Source organism: Lissotriton helveticus, chromosome 8, assembly GCF_964261635.1.
Source record: "Lissotriton helveticus chromosome 8, aLisHel1.1, whole genome shotgun sequence".
Lineage (NCBI taxonomy): Eukaryota > Metazoa > Chordata > Amphibia > Caudata > Salamandridae > Lissotriton > Lissotriton helveticus.
This window is the reverse complement of record NC_136069.1, coordinates 477,065,015-477,076,382: the sequence shown is the minus strand read 5'-3', so window position 1 is coordinate 477,076,382 and position 11,368 is coordinate 477,065,015.

The window sequence follows — 11,368 nt, the reverse complement described above, 5'->3', positions numbered from 1 at the left end:
CGTGGTTCTGCGGTCAGTTAGTACCGGATGCCTTCTGTGCTGTTATTTCCACAAGTTGTGGGATTCGGTGGATCAAGGGCTTCCCTTAATTCCTGATGAAGGCCGAACGATTCTTACCCAAGTTATATCTGATGGCAAGGACACAGCAAATTCACTACAAGATGTGGATGGACACCATTGATTCCATTGGCAGGGAAATGAGATCCACAGTGGCTCTTAGACACCATGCCTGGCTTTGGTCAACAGGCTTTTCAGGGAATGGTAAACTGCGCCTTATCGACACACCATCCTACGGCTTGTGCCTTTGGTGGCAAGGCGGATGCAGTGCTGGAGCGCTTTAAGGACAGTAGGGTCACAGCTCACTATTTAGGATTGGCAGCTGGCCAGCATCATCAGTCCTTTTGTTCCTCCTGTAGCTACTGTAGAGGATTTAAGTCTTGACAATACCACCTATATCTACAAAGCCTGCAGGCTCCCCAGCCTTTTTGAAGTAGAGACTCCAGGGACAGCAAGGGCGTCATTCTGCCAAGTCCTTCACCCCTCCCACTGCCGCCAAACCTCTTTAGTGTGCCCTACGTGGCGCACTGCCAACCTATAGGAGGCAGCCTACAGCATTTTCTATCTGCATGGCAAGCTGCCACCTTAGACAAGTGGGTGTTACAGATTGTGCAGTGGGGTTATGTTCTTCCATTCCTTAAGGCCCCAACACCAATGCTGCCACCTGCACAACGGTTGTCTGAGGATCATTCAGTCCTTAATACACCAGGAGGTGACGGCTCTTTTAGCCAAAGGAGTCATTGAGAAGGTTTGGACTCCAGAAGTAGGTAGTGGTCACTTCTTCTGCTGCTTTCTAACACTGAAAATAGATGGAGGTAACCTCCCTATTCTAGATCTTGGCCCTCTCAACACCTTACTGAGAAAGGATAGGTTCAAGATGCTCATCTTTCCTCAGTTTCTACCTGCCCTGGAGACTGGATGGTGGCGCAGGACCTGCAGGATGCTTGTTTTTATATGCACGTCTTGCCGGCCCACAGGCATTACCTGCGGTTCACAAGGGCTTTGACCACTTCCAGTTTGCTGTGCTCCATTTGTGCCTCACCAGTGCCCCTCTGGTTTTCATTAAAGTGAAGGCAGTGGTTGCTGCTCACCTTCAGAAGTTAGTAATCCCAGTCTCTCCCTACCTTGTTGATTGGCTGCTGAAGGTAGGCTCACCTAAGGCAGTTGTCATGCACCTCCAGACTGCAGTGAACCTTCATTCTTTGGGATTCATCATCAACTTGCTAAAGTCACACATGACTCCTTCCCAAATGCTTCCTTTCATCTGAGCCATTTTGGACATGGTTCAGTTACGCAACTATCCTCCAGCACAGAGAGTCCAGGACATTCGGGATGTGATCCTGATGTTTACCTTCAAACCTAAATCTTGTTGAGAATGACTCTGAGGGTACTGGATCTGATGGCCTCCTGCATCCCGTTGGGCAAACACTCCAAATGGCATGTGCAGGTTCTGCAGTGGAATCTGAAGACCCAGTGGGTGCAACATCAGGGGAATCTCTTCGACTGGGTCCAAATTTTGAAAGCGATTGCAAGAGATCTGCAGTGGTGGCTATAGAACCGCAATCTGGTCAGCAGCAGATTCCCTCTACCTTACCCTCCCAGAGTTGATAAAGGTGACCAATGCCTCACTTCTGGGGTAGGGTGGCCACCTGGGAGAGGTGGAGAACAGAGAACTCTGGTGTTTGGCAGTGGCTCAGGTCCACATCAGTCTGTTGGAGTTATGAGCCATCCTCTTGGCATTGAAAGCCTTTGTTCGATCCATAAATAGGAGTCCGGGTCAGGTGTTCTCCGACAACACCACCACTATTTGGTACAGCAGGGCGCGGTGGGGTCATGGACCCTTTGCCAAGAGGCCTTACACCTCTGGAAATGGCTGGAACGTCAGAACATCTTCCTGGTTGTGAAACATCTGGCAAGGGTCTCTGAATGCCCAGGCAGAAAAACTCAGCTGTTGATGCCTTGCTGACCATGAATGCAAAAAGAACAATAATGGACGAAATGCTGAACAAATCAAAATGTTACCCCCATTCACAGATCCGGGTTTAATCAATTGTTTTTTTTTTGCTAACCACTCCACCCCAGTTTGGACCCAGCCATATGCAAATCAGTCTTGACCCTGCTCCCCAGGGTACTAGTCCAGCTCGAACTTCCAGGCCAGGTCCTCCCTGGACTGGAAACAAGCATCCTGGGACCAGTTTGGGGGTATCACCCCTCATCAGCCATGCTGGTTCAATGCAGTTGCACAGTGAGCACAGGACCCACGTCTGGGCATATCTTTCCCACTTGAGGTGACAAAAGCAAAAAGAACAAATGATGGACGTAATGCTAAACAAATCTGGGTTTAATCTATTGTTTTTTGCTCGCCACACCACCCCAGTTTGGACTCGGTCATATGCAAATCAGTCTTGACCCTGATCCCCATGGGACCATTCCGGCCTGGCCCAACCTGCCAGGCCAGGTCCTCCCTGGACCCAGACACAAGCATCCTGGGACTGGTTTCAGGGAGCAGGGTCAGGACAGATTTGCATATGGCTGGTTCCATACTGGATTAGCATGGTGAATAAAAAACAATGGATTCTCAGATCTCTGCACTGGGGGTGAATGTTTGACACTGTTCAGCATTCCGTTCATCAATTGTTCTTTTTCCATTTGCTGACCAAAAATGGCATCTTCAGTTGGGGGTAGTGCATGGTCTCTTTCAAGAATGGGTAGAACCTTGGCTTGATCTATTCACCACTGCCGACAATACGCAGTGCCAGCACTTCTGCTCGTTGGAGTTTCCAAAGCCTTTCTCGATAGGAGATGCATTTCACTTGGAGTGGAACTTGGGATTCCTGTAGTCATCCTAGTACCTCAGAACTGGTCAAGGAGACATTGGTATCCAGAACTACTGGGCCTGAGCATCAATTCTTCGATCAGGCTACTCCTTAGGAAGGTTCTCCTGTCGCAGCAGCAGGGTTGGGTACTGCATCCCAACCTTCACATGATCCAGCTTCATTCTTGGATATTAGGCAGCAACAGCTAAGCGCTGTTGACCTTCCTCCCAAAGTTGGAGATGTCCCTGGCCCAGCAGAGCCTGGCACTGGACACAGTCAAAGGTTATTTAGTGGCTGTCTCTGTTTTTTAAAAGTTGCCTCCTCTGTGTAAGTCACCAGTTAACTGGTTTCTGAAAGGTTTGCAGCACGTTTCAGTCTTCCCCTTTTATTATGCCTCAGTGAGACTTGAATCTGGCCCTCACCTTTCTAATGAGTTTCCAGTTTGAGCCAATGCATAGGTATCCTCTCAGGCTTCAGACTCTCAATACATACAGTCTTCTTGATAGTCGTTAAATCAACCACGAGGGGAGCAAGCTTCAGGTTCTCTTGGTCCAGTCTCGACTAACCTACCTTCTTCTAGGACAAACTGGTTCTCCAAATGCGCACCTCCTTCCTTCTCGAGGTGATGACTCCCTTCCAAGTTAGTCAAGCGGTCACTCTTCTGGCGTTCTTTGCTCAATCTCACCCCTCTAAGGAGGAGTAGAGATTCATCACTTGAATCCAAAAAGGGCCCTTAGTTTTATTATTAATCGCACCAAGGACCACGACTGCCTGGACAATCAGCTTTTCATTGGATTCGCCAGAGCAAAGAAGGGCAAAGCTGTGCAGGAAAGGACCATCTCTCGATAGAATATGCTCTGCATAAAAATCTGCTACACATTGGTGAAGAAGCATCCTCCAGAAGGCCTGAGACCACATTCCACCAGAGCCAAGGCTGCAACTACTACATTAGAACATGGAGTGCCTGTCCTCGACATATGATAGGTGGCAATGTGGGCATGACTCCATACGTTCACAAAGCACCACTGTCTCGATGGGCAAGTTTATCAAGAAGGTAATTTTGCCTGCTCAGTTCTGCAGGACGTCTTAATTTATGTCAGTAAGCAGCTCCTCCGCTAGGGAGGTTTGTGCTGTGGTATCTATTCTAAGGTAAGGATCCTGAGGTTAGATGTTTCTTCCAGAAGGTCACGTTGCTTACATTTGGTTTTCTGGTAGAGATTCTATCTAACTGCAGATTCCTTACCGTTCCTCCCTGCTCTGCAAACTGCATTTCCTCATGTCAAAGATCCTCTTAGATCAAGCACACTGGTCACAATCACTTTGATGTGGCTCCTCAACTGTGGGCACGGAATGTGTCACAAAAGAAACTGATGTCATCGCTATTTATGTCACATATGGAAGACTTAACCCCAGAACTCCCAGATGTATTTACCAGCAAAATAAGCCCCACAAGCTTCATTTACCACAGCAACTATCATTGTACTACCTGAAGAAGGACAAGATTACAACAAAATCAAAAATGAAAGACTCAATAATAAACATTGTACGATTTTCACAAAAAATCTGGCTTATAACACATTTTTAAATGTAAGAACATTAAAATTTAAATGCTAGGGGGGGCGTGGCTTTCAGCCTTTGACGCAGCCTGAGCAAGCTCCCACATTCCCGCCGGCTATCCTGGTAATATCCTGAATTATCAAATACTAACCATCAAGTCCGAGAGTGTGATAATATCGAGGAACCAGTGGAGAGCGGGATTAAAGAAAACTGAGCCCTAACGGAGGTTCTTACTTGAGGAAATGGACGGAAGACGGCAAATCCCAATGTGGCGACATCCCGAAGCCCGGTGATAACGGCCGGCGTCCTGCTGCGGTGCCGTGTCGTCCCATTGCTGGAACGGGTGGCGGAGTGAAGATTGTGACCGTAAAGGCAGTAGACCCAGCAGACGCGAAGGGAGTGGTCTGAAACACGGCTGAAGTGGTCTGGAGGTAACGTGGTGAGCACCCCGGGGTCGTCTCCAAGAAATCGAAGTCCCGGCTTTCACAGGCCGCATAGGGCCAGACCGAACTGCGGCGGAGGCAAGACCCAGGCAGGGTGCAAACAGTAGAGGAGGGGCCCAGAACAGATTGCCGCCACGATTGCACAGTAGCGTTATACAGGAGGCCATCCAGGAACATTGAGCAAGACTGAGACGGCCCAGGGGCAGCGATGCAGGCATCCCGGGGCAGCCACTGCAAATCGAGGCCCCTGCTTTTGCATGTCTGAAGGGCCTAACCAGCCCCAGGGGGCAACACGACCTGTGAAAGAGAGCTGACAACGGAGAGGAAGCTGAATTTGGACGGCAGTGGTAACGCAGACTAGGAGCCTCAGTAGGAGATAGCTAGTTGCAGTGGCTGGATCTCTCCCCCCCGTGTGGCACCTCCCCCCGCTTGTGATTCAGAAGAGATCTTAATCCAGGCGGAGGCAAGGTGTTGTCACCGTCCTGGTTGGGTGCCGTCCCTAAGCCACAGGCACTGAAGAGTGATATAGCCAGTGGTGACGAGGCGCAAGTGTATACAATACAGATGGGAGACTGAGACGCACACGCTGAGAGATATCACGGAGCGGACAAGGGGTTTTGAGTGAGGAAAGGAGGGTATACATGCATATTGTCGCCTGCTGCGCTGCCTCTATTGAGTAAGGGAGATCAGCCCGTCCTCCGCTTCCACCATTGAACTCTCCCAAAGATATTGGAATGCGCAATTAAAGCTGGAGTGGTGGGACTAGTGGTCCAGTTGGACAACCTGGCTCAGTGGATAACGACCCAAGGGAAAACCGACAGGCCAACGGCGAGCCAACCCGACTCGCTGGGTAGGGGGCGGGGAATACCAGCGGGACATTCAGATTCTACCATTGACTTGGAAGACTTCACAGTGCACGCATGGCAACAGGCAGCGGCCCTAAGGCCAACGCGCAGAACAAACTTGCAAAATTCGCCTTGAATAAGGCGGGCGAGGACAAAGACACACATTCCATGGAAAAGGTCAAAGTGCAGACTGCCCCCGAAGCCAGGATCGGAGCCAACGCTACACGATGTTATGGCAGCGATAAAAGGAGTACGTACCTCGTTGGATTCAGTTACAGTAGAGGTCTCACTACTCAGGGCAGACTTTCGTAAAATGCGTGAAAGGGTTAAAGACCTTAAAATCGTTACTACAGCGTTGCAAACAGACAAGTCCCAGCTTCAACAGCAAGTGGCTGACTCACAGAATAAACTGGAGAGAATGGCACAACAACTGGATGACTACGAAGGTCGCGCACGCCAAAAAAATATAAGGATTTTAGGTGCCCGGAGCGAACCGAAGGGCCAGCAGCTGACCTCTATGTAGAAAAGTTGATCACTACACATTTACAACCCAAGACCCTCTCGTGCTATTTTTCAATAGAGAGGGCACACAGAGTCCAGGGGGCAGGCCGAAACCCGGAGCTCCTTCGAGGCCCCTCATAGTCTCAATAGTTAAAGACACAGAAACATAATATTGCAGACAGCAAGATCAAGTCCAGCATTAAAAATCAAAAATAGCGAGGTTACCTTTTTCCGGACTTTACGGCCAAAGTCCAGGACCAGCGCCGAGCTTCCAGGCAGTAAAGAGAGAGCTCCGAGACAGAGAAGTGAAATATGCCATGTTCTTCCCGGCAAAACGAAGAGTGGAGTCAGAGGGTAGAACATGGTTCTTCACGTCGCCGGAGGAAGCATAGTACTGGTTGGAGGGATGGAAGCCAAAGAAGAGATTGTAACGGTAGACCTAGACAGCAGAGGGAAACCATGATCACACCGCCTGAAGGGGGCTGAGGGGACAGAAGTGAGAAGACGTTGGAGACTGAATAGACCTTGCTGATGTGGGGTGCCAACTTACAGCTCGGCAGAAGCGCAAGTATTGATGGGGGAGGAATTCGCTCTTTGGGCTCACGTACATCCAAGGTTACCTGGAGATTTGATAATGACATGTTCAGTTATTTCATACCTCACTGAGGGGGACACTTTCGGGACACTTGATGGCTACGAACAATAGACAAACTGTGACAGATAAGATGTATTGTGGAACAAGCGGGGATGGGGACTGGCTAAGCCCACGTTTTTTCAGTATGTCGGGGGGAGAGAGGCACTCTGCCAAGTTGGGGAATGGTTAGTTTTACATCCACTGGCAGGGAGGCAGGGAGGGGGGGGGGCGGTAAAAGGAAAGGAGTAGTTTTCATTTCTTTATTGTTTGGTTGATTTGACACATAGTAATTGTGTGTTATTGCATGCTGATTTCCATACTGGTTCTGAGAGTGGGGGGAACATGCAAGAAGGGGTTGCTTAGGTTCAACTGGTAGTATATGATGAGTATCCGTTATTATTATTGTACTGTATTGCGGATTTTATTGTGTTATGCGATGGGGGCTGTAAGAGATCGGATGCTCTCTGTCCTATCCTGGAATGTGAATGGGATGGGCGATAAAATTAAAGGGGGAATTGTCCAACAGTATCTGAAAAGACACTCTGCAGACCTTGTACTACTCCAAGAAACTCACCTGGTAGGACACAAAAGTAAAGCCTTCACTCGGTGGGGGTACAAACTCCTAGTACATGCAGACTACACTACTGGCTCTAGGGGAACAGGAATCCTGGTAAAAAGATACACGCCCCTTATTGTACAAAAGACATGGGCAGACCCTGGGGAACGCTTTCCTGTACTGGAGGCCCAATGGGAGGAAAGAGCCATTAATGTTATCTCATTGTACTTACCGCCAACATTAGGTAAGACGTTTTTGATAGACCTATGTAAAGTGCTGACCGGGCTCCCTGAAGGACCTTAATTATGGGTGGAGGTTACAACATGACAATGGATGACAGGATTGACAGGCACCCACAAAGACCAGGAACTAGACCGAATTAACTCATGGCTGAATTCACCACGGTACTGGGGCTCGCAGATGTGGGGCGAGAACTACAACCGACGACACACATTACACGTACTCCTCTAGCGTCCACAGGAGTCTGTCTCTTATTGATTACAGCCTCAGTGGGTAGCTTTAGTTTCCCCCAGGTTCTGCCCAGGGGAATCTCGGATCACTCACCAGTCCCATTCAGTCACACATTGGGATCAACAGACATGCTCCACTATCGTCCTTAGCCCGTGGCTACTAACTATACCAGATATAAAAGAGGAATTGTGTACACAAACAGGCAACTACTTTAAAGAAAACCTGGATTCATTTGACTCTGCGCAAACCATATGGGAAGCGTATAAGGTAGTGCTGAAGGGGCAAGCCCTGTCCTTGAAAACGGGGTACATTCAAAAGAAGCGACAGGTATTAGTTCAGTTAGAAGAAGAACTTCAAAAGCTAGAGGAAAAGCAAGCACACAACCCCACCAGCGACACATGCCACAGACGAACTCTTAAACAAGACAAGTACAGGATTAAGACTCGAGAACACATGATGGCCAACCATAGCCATAGAATCAAATGGGAGTTGATTGCGCACAAGCTTCTTTTTGTTATGAAATCTAGTAAGTTGTCACGTGCCGCGGAGGTCTCTGGACCATGGAGTATTAAAATCATTACAACCATTCATGCATCCTCTAACCTTAGAGAACGACCCTCTGGGCGCAGCGGTCTGAATCGCATGGGCGATTTTTCAAATGTTTAAAATTATGTATCAAACTCTTAAGTCGAAGAGGTAAACTTTTGCTGTTGCATATAAACTTTATTCCATCCACAAAGTTATGCTCATTTTAAATCAGCGATGATCGTCTGTCAGAATCTTATTTACTGATCCCAATGCATTTCGGGATCATAGGAGGCCCTTCATCAGGGGAAATCTAAACAAGAACAAACAATAAACTTATGGGGGACCACGTCCTGAATGATGAATCTCATTCCTCTGTTATTGACAAAGTACATGCACAATCTCAGTCGGTTTTCTAGTGGCGGAGGTGAGTGATGCCAAGCATGTATAACATTAGACACATGTCACTATCCTAAAGAAATCCTTCAGCAAGCGGTCATGAAAGTTACCAACAAAACTCGCAGAGAATTACTGCAACCCGTAGCAAGATCTGAACAACCCAGAATGGTGGTGATATCGAGATACTCCACCATGAGTCATCAATACAAGCGATCCATTAAAACACATTGGCCATTATTGGCATGTGAACCTGATTTTTATGGCATTTTTTGCAACAAACCTAGATTCGCTTACACTAGAAGCAGAAATATCCAGGAACTCATCAGACCAACTGAAAAATCACACCCGGTTTAACACCAAGGGAGCATCCCTTGCCATATTTGTAGCAACTGCCACAACATCATTAAAGACAACACGATTGTGCACCCCATAAGAGGTACTCTGATTAGGTTACACATCACAGCTACTTGCGACACTGCTAATGTAATTTACCTTCTAAAATACCCGTGTGGCTTCATTTGTCTTGATAAAACAAGCAGGAAGATAAAGACTCGTATTTAACGAACACAAGAGCAATATTTCGAACGAAGAATACTAAGTCAACAGTAGCTACACATTTTAATGAAAATCATCATAATATCGCACAACTGAAGTTTACCATTTTGGAGGTTGTGGAAAAAACAGAAGGAAAAGACAATAACAATATTCTCTTGCAGAGGGAGAATTATTGGATTTACCGATTGGATTTCATAAAACCCAAAGGACTCAATGATTGCTTGGAATTCGCATGTTATCTGTAATTGTTTATCACTTTTTGAACCCTGAACCAGTTACCAGCATTATCTTGCCTATTGTTGTTCTGTCTTTACCTTTTTTCTTTATTTCTCTTCTTTTATTCTTTGTTTTGAGCAATACGTGTATTACACATCTTGTGACATATATTGTGAGCACTCATTTCTGTTTACTTAGTTCACACTTGAGTATACACTACTCACAACATGGCGCTGAATTTTGAAACTTCCCGTCCACTCGAGAGTTGTCCAGTGTTCGCGCTGTGACCGCAAGTCCGTTCTCACTGTCTTTCACCCTTCTTTAACAAAGATTCCGGTAACGTGGCCACTTCTTATGCTGAGCACGAGAAACACGCTTTACTAATGCGTTACACTATCGGAAGGTAAGACACCGGCTTTCGATTAAACGAAAATCAATGTCACAGCTTGGTCGTAGTTTTTATAATCGCATGGCATGTTTTGCGTTCACCCGCGAAATACATACTTTTTAAAAAAAATCACTGCGCACTTTTGAAATCACCGTTCTCGTCTGTGGAGTTTCACTGGCGGTTCAATCTATATCTCTGACGTGTGTAAATCAGAGACCGGTTTGAAAATTATTGTTCAGAGAACCACTGACAAATTTTGGTGTTACTTTCACTGTTGTGGATTGCGCGCTATCTGACAACACGTTTTCTTTATTTTCACATGCATTGTTTTCAAATTTGTTGATGGTGTAACGTTAGGGTAATCTTTTCCATTTTTAGTGACATGTGTCTGATGTTATACATGCTTGGCATCACTCACCTCAGGCACTAGAACACCGACAGAGATTGTGCTTGTACTTTGTCAATAACAGAGGAATGAATGAGATTTATCATTCTGGACGTGGTCCCCCATACGTTTATTGTTTGTTCTTGTTTAGATTTCCCCTGCTGAAGGGCCTCCTATGAGCCTGAAATGCATTGTGATCAGTGAATAAGATTCTGATCTACGTTGTCATATGAAGATATGAGCATCGCTGATTTAAAATGAGCATAACTTTATGAATTGAATAAAGTTGATATGCAACAGCAAACATTTACCTCTTCGACTTCAGAGTTGGATACATAATTTTAAACATTTGACAAATCGTCCATGCAATTCAGACCGCTGCGCCCAGAGGGTCGTTCTCTAAGGTTAGAGGACGCATGAATGGTATAAACATAGCCATACCCAACACAGATTATACGAATTGGGAGATAGAGCTGGTAGGAAACCTCACATGGTTGGAAAAGCAGGAACAGGGTACGAGATGGGTACCTAGCTTGACGCTACTGGAAGGCAAGATACTTACACATCCCAGAGTAATCGCAGAAGCATTCACAGATCATCTAGAGAATATATACTCCCCTTCAACCACATACACGGCAGAGGACTCACGTCAGCTCCTCTCTGACAGTGACGTACCGACCCTCTCGGAGTCTGACAGAGATGCCCGTAATGGGGATCTGACAGATGAGGTGATCCAAAGGCCCATTGGTCAAATCAATTCAGGGAAGGTGATGGGGCCAAATGGCACTCCCATTGAGTTTTTAAAGATCACGGCTCCCAGATAACCCCACATTTGCGAGCCATGCATGAAGAAAGCTATGAGAGGGGAAGGTTACCGGCAGACCAACGTTTAGCTACCATTGCGGTTATCCGTAAGCCCGGAAAACCAGCAGATCAATGTGGCTCGTATAGGCTTATTTCATTGATCAACGTAGAAGCTAAAATCCTAGCAAAAGTTCTTGCCATACGGCTCATGACAGT